We start from the raw sequence: 27,277 nt of genomic DNA, 5'->3' as shown, positions 1-27,277 counted from the left end.
TAGTTAAATGGGAGAGTGGGATTGAGAGGTACAAACCAGTAGGTATAAAGTAGATGTTACAAGGTAGTAATGTACAGCACAGTAGGTATAAAGTAGATGTTACAAGGTAGTAATGTACAGCACAGGAAAAATAGCTAATATTGTGTAATAATTTCATATGGAATATAATCTAACAATATCAAATTGCTATTTTGGTTTTTTTCTATATCTGAAAAAAAGTCTTATTTATTTTCATAATGGACTTTGAGGGACAGAACTCTTTACTCAAACAATAGAACAAGAGACTAATGTTTTAAAGGAAATAACAACAACCTTGGAAAAATACCACCACAAGAAGTCTGAGTGGTTGTCTCCTCTCAGGGAGGAGAGTATAGTAGGTTCCAGGAGGAAGCTGGGGGAAATTTATTTCGCTTTACTTCTAAATCCTATATATGCACATTTCAATGGTTCTATGCATGATAAATTTCACAATTTTCGAAAAGGTTAACCAGCATACAACTATATCTGTTACCATGTATTTAGCTACATGGGATAGAAACTTGACCACAGAGGTTCAACCAAACAGGAGTATATTTTCTCCCATAATGAAGTTTAGGAGAAGGCAGTCCAGAATTAGTACAGTATCTCCATACTGCCATGGGCACCCAGACTCCTCCTTGCTTTGGGTACGAGCATGCTTGGCTTTTTGTCTTCATGCTTCTTAGGTAGTTGTTTCATCTCCAATGATCATGTCAGGCGAGTGTATGGTCCTCGGTTCTGTCTCGTCACAACAAAGGTTTGGAGTGATGGACATTAAAGCCCCCTCGGTGTGTCACAGCCCTTGGGTCTTGGACAGACCGTGTTATAGCTCTCAGGTCTCGAATGGACCGTGTTATAGCTCTTAGACAAATCAGTGTTGCAACTCTATTTTATTTAGAAGATAGCAGGAAAATCCATCTTCAAGGCGTGAGGGCACGTCGATCCAAAGACGCGAAGAGAAGAGCGGCCCAGCGTGCGGGAGAGAGAGAGAGAGCTAGCTTTGGCTCCTCTTTTTATTTGTTTTTTTTCCCCTGGGCCTGCCCTATGTAAATTGGGCCAGCCAGGAATGCTGTTTGTTTTACCTGAGGTCCTCACTCTGTCCTTGGACCTTCCTTTGTTCTATTTTCACAGGCTTTCCCCTTCCTTGTCTTTTGGCCACTGCCATTCTGGACTCCTTTTCCCTATTCTACCTACCTCACAATCACATCCATATTTTAGGAAGAATGGTGCAGGACAGAAGGCAAAAAGCCAAAGAGAAAAGCTAGCTGAGTTGGCTTCCCTTTAATAAGCTTTCCTTGTACACCTGCAGATAATATAATGTTATGTGTCAGTTATATCCCAATTTGAAAAAACAAGGAAATAATGAATTATTTTACAAAAAGCGAAACCAGGCCCTCATATGTTTAAATTGCTATTAAAATAAGTTTATGATCAAGTGAAGGCTTCCCTGGTAGCTCAAGACGGTAAAGCGTCTGCTTACAATGTGGGAGATCCGGGTTCGATCCCTGGGTCGGGAAGATCCCCTGGAGAAGGAAATGGCAACCCGCTCCAGCATCCTTGCCTGGAAAATCCCATGGACCAAGGAACCTAGTAGGCTACAGTACATGGGGTCGAAAAGAGTCAGACACGATTGAGCGACTTCACTTCACTTCATGATCAAGTGAAAAGCAAGAACTGACATCTGGGGAATGGATTTGAAAACCACGTTGTGCTTCATTAAAGGAGTTTACATTTGTGAATGACAAATGGCATACCAGCCCTTTGGCACTATTTCCAAAATGTCCTTGCTCTCAGGTTGTTTACTGTAAAGTGTCCACATTATAAAATGAAATATATGTGAGTAATTGTCTCACAAACCATGCTTGGCCCTGTGTCTTGGCTCTGAAGGGCAAGGATGCTATTTTGACCAGTATTAAATCACCTGTGCATAGAATTTTTTCTTTTAAAAAATTAATTTATTTTTAATTAAATTATAGCTAATTTGCAATGGTATGTTAGTTTGTAGTGCATAGCGATGTAATTCAGTTATTTATATATATTCTTTTTATATTCTTTTCTATTATAGTTTAATACAAGATATTGAATATAGTTTCATATGCTATACAGTAGGTCCTTCTCTATTTTATATATTGTAGTGTGTATATGTTAATCCCAAACTCCTAATTTATTTCCCCTCCCCCCTCTATCCCATCTGGTAACCGTAGTTTGTTTTGTATGTCTGTGTGTCTATTTCTGATTCATAAATAACTTTATTTATACTATTTTTTAAGATTCCACATATAAGTGATATCATATGAATGTGTCTTTGTCTGGCTTACTTTGCTTTGTATGATAATCTCTAGGTCCATCCATGTTGCTGCAAATGGCATTATTTGATTCTTCTTAATGGCTGAGTAGAATTCCATTGTGTGTATATGTACACCACATCTTCTTTATTCAGTCATCTGTCAATGGACACTTAAGTTGCTTCCATGTTTTGGCTGTTGTGAATAGTACTGCTGTGAACATTAGGGTGCATGTATGTTTTCAAATTAGAGTTTTCCAGATATATGACCAGGAGTGGGATTGCTAGATCATACTGCAACTCTATTTTTAGTTTTTTAAGCAACTTCCATACTGTTCTCCCTAGTGGCTGCACCAGAATTTGATCTGACCTATTTATTGTCAGATTTTAAAATTACTGTCAGATTTTAAAATACTTGTGAAATTTTCATATGTAAGTCTGCCGACACATATGCCCATGAAATTTGGGTAATGGAGTTCCAAACAGTCCAATTATTTCTAATAAACACAGGTCTATGTAGTGCATCCTCTCACTATGGACACTGCTAGGAGGCAAATCGGAGAAGGCAATGGCAAGCCGCTCCAGTACTCCTGCCTAGAAAATCACATGGACAGAGGAGCCTGGTCGGCTGCCGTCTATGGGGTCGCACAGAGTCGGACACGACTGAAGCGACTTAGCAGCAGCAGCAGCAGCAGGAGGCAAATACAAACATTGCATACATATTTTGATGCTTCTTGGAAAATTAAAAAAAAAAAAGGCGGCCTGAATGGCCCAAGTAGCAACCTTGCTTTCTTCTCATTGTGTAATACTCTGTCACAGGCCTCCCTGAACAAAGAAGTCTAGAAAGGTGATATGTTTTACCTGGGCACAGTATCATCCTGAACAAACCAGAGCCATACAAGGAAGGGGGATTTGTGAAGAAAATTCTTTGGAGAGGGCTGTTGCTATGCTGTGAGTATCCCTTTTCCTACCCCCTTGCCTTCTCACCCAAGCATCGTGAGAAGTATAGGAAGAAGGGCAAAATGGATGTTACCTAGGCAACTAATGGTATCTGCCACAGTTGCCATAAGGATTAAAATAAACAGTATTTACAGAGCTCCTAGCAGCGTGTGGCATGGTGATCATCCAATAAATCTAAACCTCTTTAAAAACTATTCATCCCTACCTAGATGGTTCATTAAGGAGGAAAAACAGGAAAGGAGAACCAAGCAGGTAATTTAAGTCATACTAAATATAAGAAACAGTGTTGATTGTGCTTTAATGCTCAGTGTTTTGTTTTTTCAGGTTTGAGATTGTACATTGAAAGAGCATCACTTCTGCTGTGGCAGAAGTCTAATACATAGAATATACATTCAACTTGGCATGTGAAGAGAAACATATTATACATAATTTACTTTGCTGTAGCATCCATGGGGCTTCCCTGGTAGCTCAGCTGGTAAAGAATCCACCTGCAATGCAAGAGACCCTGATTCAATTCCTGGGTCGGAAAGATCCCCTGGAGAAGGGATAGGCTACCCAGTCCAGTATTCTTGGGCCTCCCTGGTAGCTCAGATGGTAAAGAATTCGCTTGCAATGGGTGAGGCCTGGGTTTAATCCCTGGATTGGGAAGATCCCCTGGAGGAGGGGATGGCAACCCACTCCAGTATTCTTGCCTGGAGAATCCATGGACAGAGGAGCCTGGCGGGCTGTAGTCCATAGGGTCACAAAGAGTCGGACTTGACTGAACAACTAAGCACAGCACAGCACAGCACCCTTATAGCTTTCTTTTAGCTCCTTCTCCAGTCTGGTGAAGAGAATTTCCCTCCATGTTTCCATTCTTTTTTTGCCACCTATTCATTCTATTTCTAGCACCTCATTTGTCTTTTCCTGCCCTAAGGTACTGTGTTCTTTCTCCTCTAGTTGATATCTTTTGGCCACATCATCTAACAAATTAGTATTAATCACATTACAAAGAACAATATAGTACTAAACTGTTGTTTTGGTTAGAATTCTTTTGGTTGCAAGGAGAGAATACTTGGCTAAAATCGGCTTTAAAATAATGGAATTTATTAACTCATAGAATATGTCAGGCAGGTGGTTCCAGAATTGTTTAATTCAGTGGTAGAACATTATCAAGGATTCAGTTTTTTTTTTTCTTACTGTTTCCCTATCTTTATCATGTTGGACTTTCACTTTGCATTTGTGTCTCATGATCACAATATGGCTGCAGTAGCTTCAGGCATCACATCCTCACAAAATAGCATTGAGTGGAATAGCAAAAAAAAGAGGAAATGTTTCCTGTCTTGTCTTCCTTTCTTAGAGTAAAAAAAAAACTTTCCCAGAATTCTCCCCAGCAGACTTCCTCTCAGATTTCATTGGCCAAGTTTTGATCATATACCCATGCCTAAACCCACTACAGACAAAAGGAATGAAATCACCCTAATTGTCGGGAGTAGGGGGTGGTACTTTCCCTGAGTGCGTGGCCATAGAAGGTGATTCCAGAAGCAGAAATGGATTTGGATAGATACCCAACAGTGTCTGCTATATTTGGTTATTCAGAACTACCACAAATACAAAACAATGCTAGAAATGCTTTAAAAGAGCTAAATGTGGGGAGAATCTGTTGACTGGTTTTTCCTCCCTCTCCCCACTGGTACTACTTTGTTCTTTATATCTGAGAATCTTTTATTCTTATATTCACTAGTTTTTTTTTTTTTTTTAGATTCCACTTATCTCATGTACTATTTGTCTTTCTGACTTACTCTGCTTAGTATGATAATCTCTAGGGCCATCCATGTTGCTGCAAATGGCATTATTTCATTCTTTTTGATGGCTGAATAATATTCTGTTGTATATATATACACCATATATTCTTTATCCAGTCATCTGTCAATCAACATTTAGGTTCTTTCCATATCTTGGCAATTGTAAATAATACTGCTATTAATATAAACATTCGGATGGGAGCTTCTCAGGTGGCAGTGGTAAAGAGTCTACCTGCCAGTACAGGAGATGTGGGTTTGATCCCTGGGTCAGGAAGATCCCCTGGAGTAGGAAATGGCAACCCACTCCAGTATTCTTGCCTGGAAAATTCCATGGATGGAGGAGCCTGCCAGGCTATAGTCCATGAGGTCACAAAGGAGTCAGGCACTATAGAGCGACTGAGCACAGAAACATTGGGATACATGTATATTTTCAAATTAGTTTTTTCATTTTCTTTGGATAGACACTCAGGAGCAGAATAAGTAAACATAGGTAGAACACTCCTTGACATAAATCACAGCATCATTTTTTGGGATCTGTCTCCTAAGGCAAAGGAAACAAAAACAAAAACAAACAAACGGGGCCTTGTTAAACTTAAAAACTTTTGCACAGCAAAGGAAACCATCGACAAAACAAAAAGACAACTTACCAACTGTGAGAAAATATTTGCAAAGAATATGACCCATAAGAGATTAATATCCAGAAAATAAAATATATAAATATAAATTATATATAAAATATAAATATACATTTATATAAAAGTATAAATAGTTCATACAACTCAACATCAAAAAATCAAACAATCTGATTAAAAAATGGACAGACAATCTGAATAGACATTTTTCAAAAGAAGATATACAGATGAAAAGATGCTCAACATTGTTAATCAGCAAAAAAAATGCAAATCAAAACCACAACGAGATATCACTTCACACCTGTCAGAATGGCTATCATCAAAAAGACCACAAGAAGTACTATTAAGGATGTGGAGAAAAGGGAACACCCCTATACACTGTTGGTGGAATGTAAATTGGTGCAGCCACTGTGGAAAACAGTTTTTTCCTAAAAAAAAACTAAAAATAGAATTACCATATGATCCAGTAATCCCTCTCTTTGGTTAATTGTCCCTCTGCATCTAATCTTCCTTAGACTGGAGAACATTGTACAAAGGTGGAAGGGAACCAATATCTTTTCAGAGACTTGTGTTAGGTATTTTACACAGGAACCATCAGAAGTAGACTGTATCATCTGAAGTCCAGAAAAGTAAAATAACTCAAATCACGTAGTAGGCTTGTCATTCAAACCCAAGCCTGTCTCTTCCAAAGCTCACTTCTAGCACATTCCCACCTTGGCCTTCCCTCAATAGGGGTAAACAGAACAAATCTGGAGTCAGAACACCTAACCTGGGGTCTCAATGTCCTCATGTAGTACCTGTGTGACCTCAGGTGACCACACCAAATTTCTTAACTTGCTTTGGAGTTAGGTTGTTTTACCTCTCTGGACATTGGAGGATAATATCTACTTCTGATGATTCGTGTGAAAATCATAAGAGCTATGTGAAATGCCCATCATAAGGCTTTAAAAAAATATACACTGTCACTTGTAACGTGAAAGTAATGAAGACATCTGCCTCATAGGGTTGCTGTGAAAATTAAGCAAGGTAATAGATCTGAATTCTCTTTATAAACTTCAGGCACTGCGTGTCTGCAATAAGTCATTACTGTGGATGGATTTATTTTTTACCTACAGAACATGATATCAAAATGGGACCTTCCTGGTGCTGTTATGCACCAATATGGAAGACATCATAATCCAAAATGAGCGTGGACAGGCGCACAGAGGCAGACTTTACAAAAGACATGCTTCAAGAATATCAAATGCCCTCAATACTTTTGATTATAAAGACATCAAGAGAGGGGAGAGGGAAGGAGAATTTGTGAACAGGATTCTTTGGGGAAGACTGTTGCCATGCTAGAGTATCCCTCTTCTCTCCCTGCCCTGGGGGATGGGGAAAGCTACCCTCTAACTTTCAGCTTCATGAGGGGGGCATTAAGGGGACCACTTAATGAGGTTGCAGTGTGTTCCCTGTGGTTGGACTAAAGCCCGAGTTAAAGACAGCCTGCAGCTGAGGGACAAACGGGCTGTGTTGGAGTCAGCCAGTACACCTGTGTAGGGGAGCCATGGTGGATAAAGGGTCAGGCTGGAGCCTTCTTTTTTAACCGTTATGGGAATACAAGATCCATGTTCCAATGTGTACAAATAGGTTTATAACTTGATGAATTTTCACAAACTGAACATCCCCATGAAACCAGACTGACATATATACTACCATGTGTGAAGCAGATGGCTAGTGGGAACCTGCTATAAAGCACAGGGAGCTCTGCTCGGCGCTCTGTGATGACCTAGAGGGCTGAGATAGGGTGGGGCTGTGGCAGAGAGGTCCCAGAGGGAGGGGATATATGTATACATATAGCTGAGTCACTTCATTGTACAGCAGAAACCAACACAACATTGTGAAGCAATTATATTCCAATAAAAATAATGTTTTTTTTTTAAAAGAAACCAGAACATTAAATTACTAGCCTCCTATGAGTGCCCTTTTACCCCATTTTATTCTCTACCACCCCCCCCCCACCCAAAGAAAACCACCTTCCTGATCTCTGCGAGTGTAGATTAGTTTTGACTCTTTTTGTTCTTCACATAAATGGAATCATACAGTATGTGCCCTTTAGCGCCTGGCTTTATTTGCTCAACATTATGTTTACGAGATTCATCATATTGTTGTATGTAGTTAGAGATAGTTTATTCTCACTGCTGTAAAGTATCATACTCTGTAAATATTCCACAATTTAAGTGTCCATCCTACAGTCGGTAGGCATTTGAGTCGTTTCCAATTTGGGGCTATTTACAAACAGCCATGGACATGCAAATATGCCTAGGTCAGGGTCACAGGCGGTGGTATTTGTCAAATCTGGAACAGTTTGAAGTCTTGCCCAAGAAGACTTCTTGGAGAGAGGGTGGCATCAATATTGAGTCTGGGTGGAGCAGCCCCCCCACCAGCCTCTCACCTCCCTCCCAGAGTCGGGGGCCAAAAAGGGAGCGGCAGTTGGAGGAAGTATATGGTGCCCATCTGAAGAGCTGCAGTCACAGGGACCCGCAAAGGCATCTCCCAGGAATCCCATGGAGAAAGCCACATAGCTGGGAACACTTCCGCCTACAGAAACATTCGAATCTAGCACAGCACTGGGCCTGTCTTCACTTGGCTGTTGTGAAGAGGGAGCATGGGAGTCCTATTCTGGGCACTGGGTTTTTACCTAAACAAGTCCACTCTGTAACCTTGGGAAAGCCGTTTCCCCTCTCTGGGCCTTCCTTTTCTCATCTCTCCCGTGTTTGACTCTTCCCACTCTGAACTATAATACTGAGAACTGCCTATCATCTAAACTCATTGAGAACAGACACCACATCTCTTTCCTCTGTATTCCTGAAGCTCTCCGCACCTGTGGGCACAATAGGCCACTGGACAAGAAATGTCTGGCAGTTTAACTTTCTAAAGAAAATGCAGCTTTTATGGGTCCGGCGATGCACATAACGAGGATTAAATTGGGGCATTAAAATTAACAGCCTGGCGTGTGTGCCTATTCAAATACAGATGTGATAGTGCATCCCAGCTTTATGGAAAAATCCATTTCCATTCTTGTCACACAACTTATCTTCTCCAAAGGAACAGAGCAAAGACTGTCTGTGCATTGTAAATTGATTGACTCACCATTTTATCCAAGGACGTTGGGTAATTAGAAGATTCCAACATAAATGCAAAGAATTCTCTTCATTTGGGAACATGTTTTATCACTTGTTACTGCCTCCTTTCTAATGCTTAGCATTTAAAGGTTATATTGGGGGAAAAAAAAAAGACACCAGACGTTATGTAGTCACTGTCTGGAACAGCATTATATTTCAACAGGATATTATCACTCAGGCAAAGAGAAATCATTTTTACTGGGGAGGAAATGATTCCATTGTGTGGTATTATTCAAGCAATTAGGAATCACGTTGTGTGGCAAATGATCAGATCACTGGAGTTTATTGTTGTGCCATTCATGCTTAACATGTGGGGCTGTGGAGAGAAAAAGCCTTTTTTTTTTTTTTTTGGTGAAAAAGTGGATACTCTAAAGAATTCAGGGAGCTGGGCAGGTGAGCCATGATGTCCTTTTGTTTCCCAGGAAATTATTTTGGAGTTCCCCTGAAGTTCCCCTGTCTTACTTCACCCATCAGCAAGCTCGGTTCCTTGGAGTCATTCCTTTTAGCAAAGGAAAACTTCATTTGGCCCCCTAGGGCTTCACAGAGAACTGACAACTTAAAAATTGGTGTCGTTCCAAAAATTTGTTGGCGAATCTGTTTAGAATTCAGAACAGATTTTCCTCAGCTTGTTATAAATGACTTCAGTTCCCAAAGCAGGCCACTGGAGCCCATGGCACCCATAAGGATGAGGGACTCTAGTATTAATGATGATCAGGAAACCATTTATTGGAGAGTGTTATTTCCTGGTGAAAATCCACTCTAATTTGCAACTTGGGAGAACAGAAACGCAGCTGCCTTCTTTCCTCCCTTTGCAGTCAGAAATGAGCTTCCTGCTGCTTGGGGGACCGCAGTGCGCAGGACAGGAAAAGGAGTTGGACGATGTCCAGAAGCAGAGGCAGGGGCTTCCCAGCAGTGACAGAAAGAAGAAGGGAAAGGTGCGGGGGTGGGCCCAGCAGTGATGCAGTGGCGGAAGTGGGAGTATTTATAGCTTCAGCTGAAATCAGGTGGAAAGTCCCTGGATCTAGCAGTGATTTTGCTCATGGGACGCTGGTAACTTGGGTGTTCATAATTGAGAGACCGTCCCAATCAATATGCAAATCCATGGTTTAACTTTGGGCTTCCCTGGTAGCTCAGATGTTAAAGAATCCGCCTGCAATGCGGGAGACCTGGGTTGGATCCCTGGGTTGAACTTTATCCTCAAGCTCCCCTGAAGCCTAAGCTTTCTTTCTGCTTTTAAAAAAACCCTAATGGCGAACAATTCCACTTCTGGGTATATACCCCCAAAAAGGGAAAGCAAGGTCTCGAGGAGATAGTTGTATACTTGTTCATTTTGTTCATTTGTACACTTATTACTCACAAAAGCCAAAACGTAGGACCCAAGTGTCAGTAGATAGGTGAATGGATAAACAAAATGGGATAGAGCCACACACTGGGATATTATTCAGCTTTTAAAAAGGAAGGAAATCTGACATGTGCTATATGGATGAACCTTGAGGACATTATGCTAAATGAAATAAGCCAGCCACAAAAAGACAAATCCTGTATAATTTCAACTGCATGAGGGACCTAGAATAGCCCGATTCATAGATGCCGAAAATGGCTTGGTGCTTGCTGTGGGCTGGGGGAGGGGAGAATGGGGAGCTGTTATTTAATGGGTATAGGGTTTCAGTTTTGCAAGATGAGAATAGTTGGGGGAGTTGGTTGAACTATACACTTTAAAATGGTTAAGGTGGTACATTTTAAAAAAAAAACGGTAAATTTTATACCTGTGCATTTTACCACAGCTAAGGTTAAAAAATCATCATGGAATATTTCAGATATACAAAAGATATACAGAACAATATAACAAACACCTAACTTAGTATAAAATATGCCAGATATAGTTGGAGCCCTCTGTATGCCCCTTCTCACTCTCAGCCTCTCTACCCCCAAAACAACCACAAATTAGAAGTTCTCATTTCCATGTGTATTTTTATATTTTTATTACATATATATCACACATATATATTATAAATCCTATATGTTATATCCTATTATAAATAATTAGGGATATATATATTTAAACTAAATGATTTTTATATTTTTGCATGTTAAATTTTATAAATGGTAGCAAACGTGTGTATGTGCATGTATCCTCTATGTATGCTTCAGCAACTTGCTTTTTCCCTCCAAAATTAGGTTTTAAAAATGAGTCCATGTTGGGACTTCCCTGGTGGTCCTGTGGTTAAGACTGTGTACTTCCAATGCAAGGGGCACGGGTTCAATCCTTTGTCAAGGAACTGAAACCCCACATGTTGCATGGGATGGCCAAAAATAATAATAAAATAATTTTAAAAATTAAAATGAGCTCATGTTGATAGTGTGGCTCTGGGCCATCCTTTTCACTGCTGTATAGTATTTCATCTTATGAATAAACATACCTTTTCTACTAGCCAAACTCAGAACCCAGTCATGTACTCACTCCTCTTTCCTGCCTCCTTTTCACACAGGATGTTGGATTTTTTATTCACAACCAGAGCAACACCCCTTCCTAAGGGTCAAACTGTCCGGACTCCCTCATCTAAGCCTTCCTTCCTGGGCCTCAGAAGCAGCTTTGTTGGAAATGGTGGGCTGCCTGGTGAGTATGGATTCAGAGCATTATCTGACCTTTGGAGAGAGTTCTTGCCGTGGGATAAGGACTGAAGGACCACCTCCACCCTCCGCGGCAGGGTGATTCATGTGCATGCAATTTCCTAGCTCTTTTCTCCTGAATAGAGTCCAGGTCATGCTGTCAAAATGTCACTAGTTCACTCTTTAAAAGGGAAAAGGAATCCTTGGGATTTAGAATAACAGAATGTGAAATACAATGAGAAATCTAGGAGAGTAACTTACCCCTCCCTCCTTCGCAGACACCTCAGTATGAGATGAGAGATATTTGGGTGTTAGGCAAGCCAACCATCTGAGGAAGTTTCAAGACAGCAATTACTTGAGGTCTTTCTAGAAGGGGTGGGGGAGAGGCAAAGACTTGACAAGAAGCAGCAGCAGAGTGCTGGAATGGCTGAGCATCAGCCTTGGTGATTAATCAGCGGCATTTAGAGCTTTCTCTCTCTCTCTCAGCTCAACAAGGCAGGGAACCTCCTGGCAAAATGCTCTGTTCCAGGATTTCTGACACTTGGTTTTCTGGCCTGTGTCAAGCATTTCTTGAGAACTGTCTGGCCAGTCCCATGCTGGCGCCTGCCACGTTGTTCTTAGCAGGATCTTTGAAGTAGGAAAAGGGCTTCTTTAAGTTCTAACCAGTGCCTTTAACTACATGGAGACTGCTAATTCACCCTAGTTGGCTGCTTGCCCTGTTGCCCCTGTATCCCACAGGCAGGACCTGAAATGGAAGCCCAGAGTTTAGAGCTGACATGAACCATAGAGATGTTTCAGCTCAACACCTGATCCATCAAGTGGTTAATAATTAATTAATTGATGCCAAGTCCCTAGGGTGTGTCAGACTCTGTTCTGGGAATACAGTGATGACCAAAACCAGACATGGCCTCTGCCCTCTTGAAGATCACGTTATGGTGGGTCAGGTGGGGGTAGGGGGAAGAGGTGATCAATATTAATCAAGCCATCGCACAAAGGTAAAATATGCCATGTTAGGATACAGACTTGGGCAAGTCAGAGAGGGCTTCCTTGAGGTGATGCTTGGGCTGAGGTGTGAAGCGAGAGCAGGTGTTAATAAGGCAGAGGGGAGAAGGAGCTTTACAGGAGAAAGGAACAGAAGGGGTAAGAAGGTATGTAGCAAATAAAGGAGGCCATGTGAACTCTTACAGCAAATGGAGACTAGAGTTATGGGATGAAGCAGTCAAGCCAAAGCCATACCACATGGAGCCTTGAGACCTATGTTAATACTCTGCTCTCTGTCCTAAAAGTAATGGGAAACCATTGCAAGTCTTCAACTGGGGCATGGTATATGATTGAAGTGGAATGTTCAAAGAACTTTCTGATTGCTGTATGGAGACCCAGGGGCTTCCCAGGTAGCTCAATAGTAAAGAATCTGCCCCACTATATTCCCCACACTGTACATTTCATCTTGGAGACTTGTTTATTTTGTAACTGGAAGATTATACCTCTTAATCTCCCTTACCTATTTCTCTCCTTCCCCCATTGCCCTCCTCTCTGGCAACCACCTGTTTGTTCTCTTTATCTGTTACTCTGTTTTGTTTTGTTTGTTCTTTTGATTGTTTTTTTAGATTCTACATGTAAGTGAAATCATACAGTATTTATCTTTCTCTGACTTATTTCAGTCAGCATACTACCCTCTAGGTCCATCCATGTTGTTGCAAATGGCAAGATTTCATTCATTTTTGTGACTGAATAGTATTCCACTGTATAAACCACATCTCTTCTTTATCCACTTGTTTATTAATGGTCACTTAATAGCCAAGATTCGGAAGCTTATTTTAAGTGAGAGGTATTAATAGTTTAGGACTTTCCAGGTAGCTCAGTGGTAAAGAATCACCTGCCAATGAGGAGATACAAGAGACGTGGGTTCAATCCCTGGGTCAGGAAGATCCCCTGGAGGAGGAAATGGTGACCCACTCTAGTATTCTTGCCTGGAAAATTCCATGGACAGAGGAGAGCCTGGCGGGCTACAGTCCACGGGGTTGCAAAGAGTCAGACACGACTGAGTGACTGAGCATGCGTTGGTGGTTTAGGCTAGGGTGGTGCTGGTGGTTTCAGCAAAAAGAAGCAAACATATTTTGAAGATATTTAAGAGGTTAAATTAACATGGCTTGGTGATGGTTTGCATACAGGGGTGACAGCGAGGTGGGTGTCCAGGAGAGTTCCTAGGTTTCTGTTCAATGGGTGGTGCTACTTAGTGAGATGGAAGACCAGGTTTGTGATAGAGGAAGGAGTGTTGAGTTTCAGGTGACTCTGTGATATATAACAGGAGATAGGGAGCAGACCATGAACTATATATGGGTTTGGAACTGAGAAGACAGGTCTGATTTGGAGATCTGTGCAGCCTTGAGTCATCTTGCAAGAACGATTCAGTCAGGATTATAAAAGGAAACAGATGGCACAATCCAATTAGGAGAATTCAGTGAAGATTAATAAAATGAGCATATTAGGTTTCTGCTGCATAACAAACAGCACCATAACCTCATCACTTGCTTGCATGTCTAAGTTTATGGTTTGGTAGATCGGGTAACACCTAGGTCCTAAAAAAGAAAAAAACATTGAGTAGAATGATATTACATGATTTACAAAAACAGGCATGTGAATTTTTCTTTGGCTCTATTAATATTTTGTATCATAGTGATACATTTCTACACATTGAACCACCCTTGCATTCTTAGTACAAACCCTATTTGGTGACAGTAATTTATACTTTTAATATGATGCTGGTTGTTTGCCAGTATTTTATTTCAGATTTTTATTTTGGCTTTCCTCGTGGCTCAGTGGTAAGCAATCCACCTGCCAATGCAGGAGACATGAGTTCAATCTCTGGGTTGGGATGATCCCCTGGAAAGGAAATGGCAACCCACTCCAGTATTCTTGCCTGGAGAATCCCATGTACAGAAGAAACTGGTAGGCTACAGTCCTTGGGGTTGCAAAAGAGTCAGACACGACTTAGTAATTAAACAACAGCAGCAGCATATTGATATTCATTGGTGAGAAGGGTTTGCAGTTTTATTTTTTGTGTGATTTTTGCTAGGTTTGATTTCAATGTTATCTGGGCTTAATAGAATTGATATTTATCAATATCAATAGTATTGATATTTCCTTCTTTGTCTATAGCCTGGAACCCTAAAAACATTAGAATTATCTGTTCCTTAGAGATTTGCTAGAATTCACTCCTGAAATTGTGTGACCTTGCTGTTTTGTGAAGCTTTACTATCACCTACCAGTTCTGCTGAATCTCTTTGGATCAGCTCACCCTTGGTCAGGAAAGCTTTCTTTGACAGACCAAATTACCAGCCAGCAGGCCATTTGGATCAGTGATTCTCAGAGTGTGGCCTGGAATCACTTGGGATACCGGTTCGAAGGCCTTTGACCTTTTGAATGAAAATTTCCTAAAGGAGGGGCCAAGTCTGCATTTTGAATGAACTCCCTGGATAATTGTCCTGTGCACTCTAGTCTGAATTCCCTGAATTATAGAGCAGCTTCTCTGTGTTAAATCGAAGACTGTTGTGTCTTCAGGCTTCCTTGCTCCTGGATAGATGCCTGTGAGCCAGGCAAAGCCTGCCTTCCCTTGCCCTTGTATCTGTTGATGGCCTCAGGGAGGATTATGTGCCCAGCGATTCCCTCTCCTTTCCCAAGAGCATCCTCTTTGGTCCTGCTTGCCCCCACTTTACCTGTGGTGCCGATTTGGTTAGAAAGGTTCATGATGGTGGCTAGAACTTCATTGGCCAGAAGATCAGGGATGGGTGGAGTAACTAACCATCCCGATTTACTCATAACTTCCTGCTTTAGCACTGAAAGCCCCATGTCCTGGGAAACCCCTGAGACCCAGGCAAACAGGGACAGTGGGTCATCCTATATCCTGCATCAGAACTGGTATTGTGTAGCCCATTCACCTCTCACCACACTTAGCTGTCCACAGATTATTTCTGGGAAGTCTGACTAGATGAATTGGAAAGAACAACCTTCCCACCACCATCACCCTAAACTATACTTAGCGCCCTAAATTCTGGAGCTGCTCCAAACCTAAACAAGATTCACATGCACATTAAAGTTGGAGAAGTACTGCCCCAGAGCACTTGCTGTCAAGCCTGGCTACTCCCCAGAATAACCAGGGGAGTTTTTAAAAATGCTGATACCAGTGATTCTAATTAACTTGGTCTGGGTGTGACCTGGCTGTCTGAAATTTTTCCAGCTTTGTGTGTGTGTGTGTGTGCGCGTGCTCAGTTGTGTCTGACTCTTTGTGACCCCCTGGACTGTAGCCCTCCAGGCTTCTCTGTATGTGGGATTTTTCAGGCAAGAATCCTGGAGTGGGTTGCCATGCCCTCCTCGAACCTGTGTGTCTTGCATCTCCTGCATTGGCAGGTGGGTTCTTTACCACTGCACCACCTAAACACGGTATAAGTTAAAGTGTTCAATATAATGATTTAAGTATACATTGTGAAATAATTACCATATGAAGGTTAGTTAACAAATCTGTCACCTCATGATTTTTAAATTTTGCAGTGAGAACATTTAAGATCTACTCTCCTGGCAAATTTCCAGTACATAATACAGTATTGTCAACTTTAGTCACTCTGCTGTGCATTAGATCCCCAGAACTTATCTTAAACTGGAAAAGTTGTGCCCTTGGACAGATATCTCCCCATTTCTCCCACACCTCAACCCCTGGTAACCACCATTCAACTCTGTTTCTATGAGTTTGAATTTTTCAGATTCCACATATAAGTGGGATCATGCAGTATTTATCTTTCTCTATCTGACTTATTTCACTTAACATAATGCCCTCAAGTTTCATCCATATTGTTGCAAATAGTAGGCTTCCCTCCTTTTTAATGGGCTTCCCGGGTGGCACTAGTGGTAAAGAACTTACCTGCTAATGCAGGAGACATAAGAGACATGGGTTCGATCCCTGAGTCTTGAAGATCCCCTGTAGAAGACCATGGTAACCCGCTCCAGTATTCTTGCTTGGAGAATCCAATGGACAGAGGAGCCTGGTGGGCTACAGTCCATGTGGTTGCAAAGAGTCGGATACGATTGAAGTGACTTAGCACACACTCCTTTTAAATAGCTGAATAATATTCTATTGTATATATGGTATCTGGATTTTTTTAAGCTCTTCAAGTAATTCTAATGGAGAACCAAAATTGAGAACCACTGCTCTAGAGAGTAGAATGTGTTCGGCCCAGATGCTAGGGTAGACTTGGATGACTGTCTAAATCTAACAGTCTTGTACCACACTGATTTTCTACCCCCTCCATCAGCCCTCTTAATCTTCAAAAAGGATAAAGGCTAGCATTTCTGTTGGCCCACACTTCTTCCTTTCTTATGGAATATTCCTGATTCTATACCATACCACACCATATAATACCACACCATATTACTATAAGGTGCCAGCCACAGTCCTTGATGCTTCATAATTATCACAACAGGGATCACACCCAGTCCAACTCCAATTACCTCCATTAACTTCTTCCCAGCTCTTGTGCCTCTGGACTTCTATTGTCTTTGTGATCAGTACCATCCAGTGTAACACTGCATGTGAGTTGGCTTTTATTGTTCCCTAGTTATTTGGTCTTTATTTTTTTAAAGATCTTTTTTGATGTGGACCATTTTTAAAGTCTTTATTGAATTTGTTACAATATTGCTTCTGTTTTATGTTTTGGTTTTTTGGCCACAAGACATATGGGATCTTAGCTTCCTGATCAGGAATCGAACCCGCACCCACTGCACTGGAAGGTGAAGTCTTAACCACTGGGCTGCCAGGGAACTCCCTGGTCTTTATTTTATTATCCAATGCTCTTTGATGGCAAGTGACAGAAGCCTCACTCAGCTTGGTTTCCATAAAAAGTCAGTATATTGACTCATAAGAACAAATGCAGATGTATTGACTTCATTCAGGCATGATTGGGTGCAGGTCCTCACATGATGTCATCAGAAAGATGACTTTCTCTCCTTCTCTTAATGCCTATGTCCTCTCTTTAGGCTTCATTCTCAGGCAAGATCGTTTCACTTGGTAGTGAAAATGGCCATTCTAAGGTGCAGTCGGTTGAGGGTTTTTATTTTTTTATTTTTATTTTACAATATTATATTGGATGGTTTTGCCATACATTGACATGAATTCGTCCCAGGTGTACATGAGTTCCCCCTCCTGAACCCCCCCTCTCACCTCCCTCCTCCCTTTATCCTGAGGGTTTTTAATTCTCATCACACTTTGGAATCCCCATCAGATAATTGTGTTTCATATTATGCCTGGGAGCCCAGTCATTCTACTCCGCCGCCTTTTATAAAAATTTAGCCCCAGAAAGAGCAAATGCATATCAGAGAACACAGACAAGCCTTGGGAACCCAAAAGATAGGCACTAAAGACCTCATTCTGATCTCTCATTATTGCCAAACACCAAGCCAAGATGGACTGTGACAGGTCCAAAAGCATTTCACTCACTGATTAGATGTTTACTTGCTACCTACCATGTCTCAAAGAATAGCAAGGAGAGATAAGAAAGGCTTCCTCAGCGATCAATGCAAAGAAATAGAGGAAAACAATAGAATGGGAAAGACTAGAGATCTCTTCAAGAAAATTAGAGATACCAAGGGAACATTTTATGCCAAGATAGGCACAATAAAGGACAGAAATGGTATGGACCTGACAGAAGCAAAAGATATTAAGAAGAGGTGGCAAGAATACACAGAAGAACTGTACAAAAAAGATCTTCACAACCTAGATAATCACAATGGTGTGATCACTCACCTAGAGCCAGACATCCTGAAATGTGAAGTCAAGTGGGCCTTAGAAAGCATCACCACGAACAAAGCTAGTGGAGGTGATGGAATTCCAGTTGAGCTATTTCAAATCCTAAAAGATGATGCTGTGAAAGTGTTGTACTCAATATGCCAGCAAATTTGGAAAACTCAGCAGTGGCCACAGGACTGGAAAAGGTCAGTTTTTATTCCAATCCCAAAGAAAGGCAATGCCAAAGAATGTTCAAACTACTGCACAATTGCACTCATCTCACACGCTAGTAAAGTCATGCTCAAAATTCTCCAAGCTAGGCTTCAGCAATACTTGAACTGTGAACTTCCAGATGTTCAAGCTGGTTTAAGAAAAGGCAGAGGCACCAGAGATCAAATTGCCAACATCCGCTGGATCATTGAAAAAACTAAAGAGTTCCAGAAAAACATCTATTTTTGCTTTACTGACTATGCCAAAGCCTTTGACTGTGTGGATCACAATAAACTGTGGAAAATTCTTCCAGAGATGGCAATGCCAGACTACCTGACCTGCCTCTTGAGAAACCTGTATGCGGGTCAGGAAGCAAGAGTTAGAACTGGACATGGAACAACAGACTGGTTCCAAATAGGAAAAGGAGTACGTCAAGGTTGTATATTGTCACCCTGCTTATTTAACTTATATGCAGAGTACATCATGAGGAACGCTGGGCTGGAAGAAGCACAAGCTGGAATCAAGATTGCCGGGAGAAATATCAATCACCTCAGATATGCAGATGACACCACCCTTATGGCAGAAAGTGAAGAACTAAAGAGCCTCTTGATGAAAGTGAAAGAGGAGAGTGAAAAGATTGGCTTGAAGCTCAACATTCAGAAAACGAAGATCATGGCATCTGGTCCCATCACTTCATGGGAAATAGATGGGGAAACAGTGGAAACAGTGTCAGACTTTATTTTTTTGGGCTCCAAAATCACTGCAGATGGTGACTGCAGCCATGAAATTAAAAGACGCTTACTCCTTGGAAGGAAAGTTATGACCAACCTAGACAGCATATGAAAAAGCAGAGACATTACTTTGTCAACAAAGGTCCGTCTAGTCAAGGCTATGGTTTTTCTAGTGGTCATGTATGGATGTGAGAGTTGGATTATAAAGAAAACTGAGCACAGAAGAATTGATGCTTTTGAGCTGTGGTGTTGGAGAAGACTCTTGAGAGTCCCTTGGACTGCAAGGAGATCCAACCAGTCCATCCTAAAGGAGATTAGTCCTGGGTGTTCATTGGAGGAACTGATGTTGAAGCTGAAACTCCAATACTTTGGCCACCCGGTGTGAAGAGCTGACTCATTTGAAAAGACCCTGATGCTTGGAGAGACTGAGGGCAGAAGGAGAAGGGGACGACAGAGGATGAGATGGCTGGATGGCGTCACCGACTCAGTGGTCATGAGTTTGGGTAAACTCCGGGAGTTGGTGATGGACAAGGAGGCCAGGCGTACTGTGATTCATGGGGTCGCAAAGAGTCAGACATGACTGAGCAACTGAACTGAACCATGTCTCAAGTTACAGTGCTGGAGACTTGGATGTATAAGACTCAGTCCCTGCTCTGATGACCTCAGAGGATAGCAGGCAAGACAGACACCCTAGGAACCATAAGGCAACACGGCAAGGGTCACCGGGCACGTGTGGGCTGGGGAACGTACTAGAAGCCTGTGCTGCCAATCTCTCTGGGCTTCAGTTTCCTCAGGTACAATTTAAGAAAGATTGTTTTGAATATTTTCTAAATTCTCTCCCAGCTTGAATTTTCTGCTGTTTATTTCTCTACTTCCATTGTAATGGGGGCATTTATTTAGCTCAGTGGGGATGTAAGTGGACTTCAACCAAATGCACTTATGGATCCCCTTAGGGGTTCTTTTAACAACAGTAAAGGTAATTTTCAGAATGTCTGTTTAAAATGACTTATGTATGCTACAGAGGAAAATCGCTATGAATGACAGAAGCAAAGAGCTGTGACTGGTTGGGAAAATGAAAAGTGTGTGTGTTTAATAAGGATGCTTAAAAGGTCTACAAATTTCCCTTAACCTGTGGGAAAGGGAAGGAAAAAAGACTATTACCCAAGAAGTTCATCTGAATAGCCCATGTTCAAAATTTAGTGTGCAAACAGTTTAGTGTTTAATGTGCAAAATTTAGTGTGCTGTGACAAAGGAAGCACTTTCATTTTATTTTGGCTTCAAGTGGAAACCCGAATGTGGACTGGAACTTCTGTGCTAAACCTTAGGTATTGTCCCACATCAAAATTTGAAGTGTCTCTGTTTCTTTATTCTTTGTATGTTATGTTTCCTGTTCTTTCTATTAGCTGCTAGAAAGCTGTTGGTCCTTTAGAGAGAAAGACCATAGTAATGGCCACCAACTATGGAGCACTTAGCATTTGCTACTGTGTTTTTCTCCCTTCTCACATTTTTGCATACTTGCTTAATCTTCACCCCATGATTGATAGGTGGGGTACTGTCATTATCCCCATTTTACAGGTGTGGAAAGAGGATCTCACAGAAGTTGAGATAACTTGCCCAAGATCATGGAGCTAATAAGAGACACAGAAGCAAAACAGAGATTTCTGACTCCAGAGCTCATCTGATAATAGATGATAGAGATGGATGGATGGATAGGGAGGTAGGTAGATAGATAGATGGATGATGTTGATGAAAAGAACGTCCTTACTCTTAACTTTTAGGGAGTTAACTAGAATCACAGACTTACAAGAGGTCTCAGGGAGGTGGTTAAGGTGCTGGCAAATTGAAACCTGGAATTCTCACGTGGCTGCCCTCACCCAGGGCACTGAGCTACCATAGAGAGGCCCAGGGCTTAGCCCAGCTGCAGACCTTCCTTTAGCCCCCACCTTTCAGAGGAATTTCTAGGCTTCCTGAGGCAACCAAGGGTATGTTTCCTGTCTTTTGAATGAGAATCCCCTGGGGTCATTAAAAAATTCAGTTGCATGTTGCAATGATAGTATTTTGGATATACTGGGTTAAATATAATATATTATTAAAATTTATTTCACCCGTCTTTTTATACTTTTTAAAATATGGCTGTAAGAACATTAAACATTAAGTGTGTGGCTTACATTGTATTTTACAGACTGAACCGCTCTAAAGAGTGTGCCAGCCAAGAAGGGCAGTTCCGAAGGGACTGAAAATAGGCAGGAGAGATTGGGCAGGAGGTCCAGGATGCTGCTTTCTCCTCCTCCTCCTTCCCTGTCCCTTCACCTTCCTCAAAGCAAAAAGGGCAGCTTATTCGGGGATGTTCCATAGTACCCAAGGCCAGGACACAGCAAGAGAGGGATTGGAGCAGGAATGTTCTCTGTCCCTTATTTCTGCTGCTTTCTCTTTCTTTGCATCTGTTGCATTTTCTTTCTCATCTACCAGGCCCCACTTCCTAGTCCACGTGGCAGAAAATGGCCTCCACCAAGGGCCCCCAAGCTGAGAGTTCCTGACTCTTAAGACTTAAACTCATTTTGAGACAAGGCCTTTAGAGAGGTAGTTAAGGTTAAATGAAGTCATAAGGGTGGGGCCCTGATCCAATGGGACTGTGTCCCTATAAGAAGACAGATACCAGAAAGCTCTCTCTCCCCCTCTATTTACACAGACACAAGGCCATGTGTCTACTGGTTTTTCCAGTAGTCACATATGGATGTGAGAGTTGGACCATAAAGAAGGCTGAATGCTGAAGAATCGATGCTTTCTAAATGTGGTGCTGGAGAAGACTCTTGAGAGTCCCTTGGACTGCAAGGAGATCCAACCAGTCCATCCTAAAAGAAATCAACCCTGAATATTCTTTGGAAGGACTGATGCTGAAGCTGAAACTCCAATACTTTGGCCACCTGATGTGAAAAGCCGACTCATTGGAAAAGACCCTGATGCTGGGAAAGATTAGAGGCAGGAGGAGAAGGGGACGACAGAGGACAAGATGGTTAGATGGCATCAACAACTCAGTGAGTCTGAGCAAGCTCCAGGAGATGGTGAAGGACAGGGAAGCCAGGCGTGCTGCAGCCCGTGGGATCGCAAAGAGTCAGACGCAACTGAGCAACTGAACAACAACAGCAACAAGACCATGTGGAAACAGGGCAAGAAGGTGGCTGTCTACAAGCCAAGAAAAGAGGTCTCACCGGAAAAAGAAATCCTGACAACACCTTGATCTTGGCTTTCCAACCTCCAGAACTGTGAGTAAATAAATTTCTGTTGTCTAAGCCACCTATGTTGTTACGGCAACCCAAGCACACTAATATAGTATTCTTACTAAATTCTGACTTACTGCTTGCCTTCCACTGTTTGATTTCTCAGAAATTAGTAGCAGGCTTTTGTGGAATGCACTCATAGGAGAAGATCTTCAGGGTCTAGGGCTAGTGTTCTTAAAGTTGATATCAAAAGCATGAGCCATAAAAAGAAATGTTCATTAATTGGACATCATCAAAATTAAAAACTCTTGCTCTGAAAAGACAAGGTACAGCCTGTGAGAAAGTATTTGCAAACCACATATCTAAGGATTGCCATCTAGAATATATACACATATTTTTAATCTCTTTAAACCCAATAGTAAAGAAAAGAAAAAATCCATTTAGAAAATGGGCAAAAGACATAAAGAGGCACTTTACTGAAGAGGATATACAGATGGCAAATAGGCACATGAAAAGATGTAGAACATTATTGGCCATTAGGGAAATTCAACTTAAGACCACAATGAGATACTATTACACACAAATCCAACTGGCTACAAATTGAAAACAATGACAACACCAAATGCTGGAGAGGATACAGAGAAACTGGACATCTCATATGTTGCTGGTAGGAGTGTAAAAATTTATTTTTGGCCGTGCTGGGTCTTCGTTGCTGCATGGGTTTTTTCCTCTAGTTGTGATGCGTGGGGGCTACTAGTTGGGTATGCGGGCTGCTCATTGTGGTGGCTCTAGGGGGCTCAGGTTTTAGTAGCTGCAGCACATGCGCTCAGTAGTTGGGGCTCTCAGGCTCTAGAGCACAGGCTCAATAACTGTGGTGCACGGGCTTAGGTGCTCCATGGCATATGGGGTCTTCCTGGATTCGGGATCAAACCTGTGTCTCCTGCATTGGCAGGCAGATTGTTTACCACTGAGCCACCAGGGAAACCCCAGAAGTGTAAAATTGTGTAGGCACTCTGGAGAACAGTTTATCAATTTCTCAAAAAATTAAATATACAACTACCATAAAACTCAGCAGTTACACTCCTGAGCAGTATCCCAGAGAAATGAAAACATGTGTCCATACAAAAACCTGTATGTGAATGACCATAACAGCTTTGTTTGTAATAGCTAAAACTAGAATCAGCCCAGCTGTTCTTCAACTGATGAATGGTAAACAGACTGTGATATTCCATACTATGAAATTCCATACCGTGTAGTATTCCATACCATGCTAAATCTCCAGAGAATTACGCTGAATAATAAAAAGCCAGTATCAAAAGGTTACATACTGTGTGATTGCATTTATAGAACATTTTTTAAGTGACAAAATTTTAGAAATGTAGAACAAACGAACGATTCAGGGAGTCAGGGACAGGAGTGGGAGAGAGGTGGGTGTGGTTATAAAAGGGCAATCAGAGGAGGGATCCTTGCTGGGGCTCTTCAGTATCTTGACTGTGGTGGTGGATAGATGAGCCTACACAGGTGATCATATTGTATAGAACTTAAACACACTCAAGTAAAGTGAAACTGGGGAAATCGGAATAATATCAGTGGATTATATCAATATCCTAGTTGTGATATTATTATACAGTTTTCCAAAATATTGTTGATGGTGGAAATTGGGCAAAGGATACACAGGATCTCTTTGTGTGATTTGTTACAATTGCATGAGGATCCACAATTACCTCAATTAAAAAACTTCAATAAAAATGTGTTACTATGTTGAAGTTTGACAGAAAACAACAAAATTCTGTAAAGCAATTATCCTTCACTTAAAAAATAAATGTTAAAAAAACGTGTTACTTACTGTAGGATGAGACAATGGGCTTGAAAGCTACTGCAGTTCTCTGTAAAGAGCTTTAAGTTCCATTCACCACAAAATTTTTACTGTTTCTTCCTCTGAATTCCTATTACAGTGCTTACCATACTGTTTTATAATTATCTGTAGACTGTCTCTCTGACCACACTGAGCTACTTAAAGTTGAGGCCATGATTTATTCTTTGTAACCTTAGTGCCAGCTCCATTTAAGCCTCGATATGCTTTAGTTGAACTGAATTATTCAGCTCTATATACATCATGGAGTTTTGCATATAATTAATTTTGTTGATTTGAAATACACTACGGTATAGTGCATGAGATGTCTTTTTGCTTTGTTCTTCGGCAGAGATGGGGGGAGGGGTTGCTCCTCAGCTAAGTAGCATACTTCTTACCAGGATGAAAGTAATGACAGTGAGGGCGTTTTTGTGGCTTGTCTTTCCTCCACCCTAACATGCCATATCATTAGTTGACCATCAATTTAATAAGACCTTTTAAGGGGGGAGGAAAGAATTAGGTAGTATGTTTGATTCCAGAAATGTTAAAACCCAAGGCCATTGTACTCCTTTAACTCAAAGAATGATGGTAAATGAAAGAAAAGCAACTCTCCAGTCTGAAAAGCTGCCTTTCTCTCCTGGGAGATGCTGGTTGGTTTCCTGAATTAGATGCTGTATTGAAAAAAGAGAGAGAGGAGAGAAAGACAGAGTGGGAGGGAGGAAGCAGAGGAAGGGGGAGGGGGGAAAGGGAGAAGGAGAGAAAGAAAGAAATTTCCTGAAGTGTAGGAGGTGACTATTGGAGAAAGGGGCACTTCTGAAGTGAGTTATACCACATGAACATGAAAAATCTGGAGTGTTTTTTAAGCTAATATTACCCACCAAAACCACAGGGTGGAAGATTATGTGTTCCTGCCGGCTGATGCTGCTGACAGCATGCTGTTTGGACAGAGTCCCAGGAACTGCTGGCAGAAGCATAATTTCTCTTTAACTCTTTAAGTGCTAGTACATTCACTCGCCTTCTCTTTCCAAATTCAGATCTCCTTAGGACTCTGTTCAAGTCTGCAGGATACCCCTTGTTACTAGTTATAATCAAAATAAAATCACTTCCTTTTGTGGCATGATTTGGTAGGCGCCCCCCACCCTTCCCCAACAGTTTCTGGCCCCTTCAGAAAAATTCACCTCATTGGCCAGCAACAGATACTTGGAATTCCTCCCTGGCAATAGGAATTCTCCTTTTCAGCCTTTGCTTTTAAATGCAAATAATCTCAGAGTGGGGATACAGCTCGCTATAATGTAAATCAGTTTGTCAAGAGATTAACAATGAATTCTCAAGCACACAAATACAATACAAAATGAAAAATGTGTGAATAAAGGACTGTGTCGGGGACCTTGGCCCCCTGTTGACAGAGAATAGTTTTTTTGGACGCTCATTTTCTGGCATTTGTCAAGCAAAGGTGAAGTGCAGTAATTTTAAGGTAGTTCAAGTCAGCACCCACTGTGTTTCAGGCTAGGTACTGGAGATACACTTGAGAATATCAGAAGGAAGTGCAGGGGAATAAAATATGTGAAGGGCAATTATAAATGCTAAGTGCTGAAGGATAGCAGAATATGCCACTCCAAAATAATGCCACTGTGCCATAAGGATCAATTTGAGTTTAAAGCAATTGAGAAGAAGCAGATACATGAAAAGGTCTCTATTTGCCTAAAAGTAGGATATAAATTTGAAGAGCCTTTCCCCCTCCCCTCTCTTTTCTCCCCCAAGAATGAGAAAAGTTAATAACTGCGGACAACTCTAAACCCTCATCGAGTCGGATCTACATACAAAACCTAAGTAGTCCTTATCATCCACTAGTTCCCCCCAAGCATTTGTCTTCCCACAGTTTGCCACCCTAGAAACTCAAAGCCCTTCTCCTTTGTCTTGTATCTCTAGAAAGGTATTGGTCTTTTACTCTGACATTATATAAGCCAAGTTCTAACCTCCCCTTTGAGTGCTCCCAGTGTGTGCATGATACACATGCTAATAAACTTCTGCTTCTTTTTCTCTTGTTGCGTGCTCAATTGCTTCAGTCATGTCTGACTCTTTGTGACCCTGTGGACTGTATTGACTGCCAGACTGGCTCAGTAAGTAGTTGTGGCACATGGGCTTTAGTTGTCTGTGGCATGTGGAATCTTCCCAGACCAGGGATTGAACCTGTGCCCTCTGCTTTGGCAGGAGGATTCTTAACCACTGGACCATCAGGGAAGTACTAAAGACATTAATAAGAGAAAAACATAAGTTTAATAACATGTTTACCTCTTGTTACTTGGGAGATACCCAGAAAAAATGAGTAACTCTGAAATGAAGACATCACCTTAATTATTCAGTTCAGTTCAGTCGCTCAGTCGTGTCCGACTCTTTGTGACTCCATGAATCACAGCACGCCAGGCCTCCCTGTCCATCACCAACTCCCGGAGTTCACTCAAACTCATGTCCATCGAGTCGGTGATGCCATCCAGCCCAGCCATCTCATTCTCTGTCGTCCCCATCTCCTCCACGATGTTGGAGGGCAAGGGAGCCAGTTAAGGGAGGATATCAGAAAGTGCACAGTAAAAGACAGTAAGTTTGTTTACAGCTTTAAGTAGATTCCTTCTCCATTGACGAGCATTTCCTGTGATTTAGAGCTGTTATTCTTTTCCTGTTACAGAGAGGGAGACACACTCACAAATGGAAGTTTCCTTTATATATTTAAATGTCCCTTACAAAAAAATAGCTTCTAATTGTTTTTCAGAACTTCTCCTGTGTCTGCTGTTTCTTGAAAATAACCTGTCAAAATAATTCTTTTGTGCAAAGAGGCATATTTTGGGGTCTTATATTTTCCACTTCAACTGGAAGCCTTAATATTGTTAAATGTCTGTGGTTCCCAAAGCAATCTACAAATTTAGAGTAATTCCTGTCAAAATCCCATTAGCATTTTTCACAGAAATATAAAAAAATCCTAAAATTCATATGGAACCACAAAAGACTTTAAATAGCCAAAGGAATTCTGATAAAGAAGAACAA

At 41.4% G+C, this 27,277-nt stretch overlaps 1 long non-coding RNA gene across 1 annotated transcript in view; it reads left to right on the top strand.

The window, feature by feature from the left end:
• Positions 1–22,417, top strand: part of LOC129535065 (uncharacterized) — a 53,310-nt gene extending 30,893 nt beyond the window's left edge. The window contains exons 2-3 of the long non-coding RNA XR_008681530.2: positions 11,332–11,459; positions 21,858–22,417. This is a non-coding gene — a long non-coding RNA (uncharacterized LOC129535065). The remainder of the gene's footprint in view (positions 1–11,331; positions 11,460–21,857) is intronic.
• The last annotated feature ends 4,860 nt before the right edge of the window (positions 22,418–27,277 follow it).

Source organism: Moschus berezovskii, chromosome X, assembly GCF_049115385.1.
Source record: "Moschus berezovskii isolate FMDL1 chromosome X, NW_MosBer_1.0, whole genome shotgun sequence".
NCBI classification, from domain to species: domain Eukaryota; kingdom Metazoa; phylum Chordata; class Mammalia; order Artiodactyla; family Moschidae; genus Moschus; species Moschus berezovskii.
This window is presented reverse-complemented; position numbering and strand designations above follow the sequence as displayed.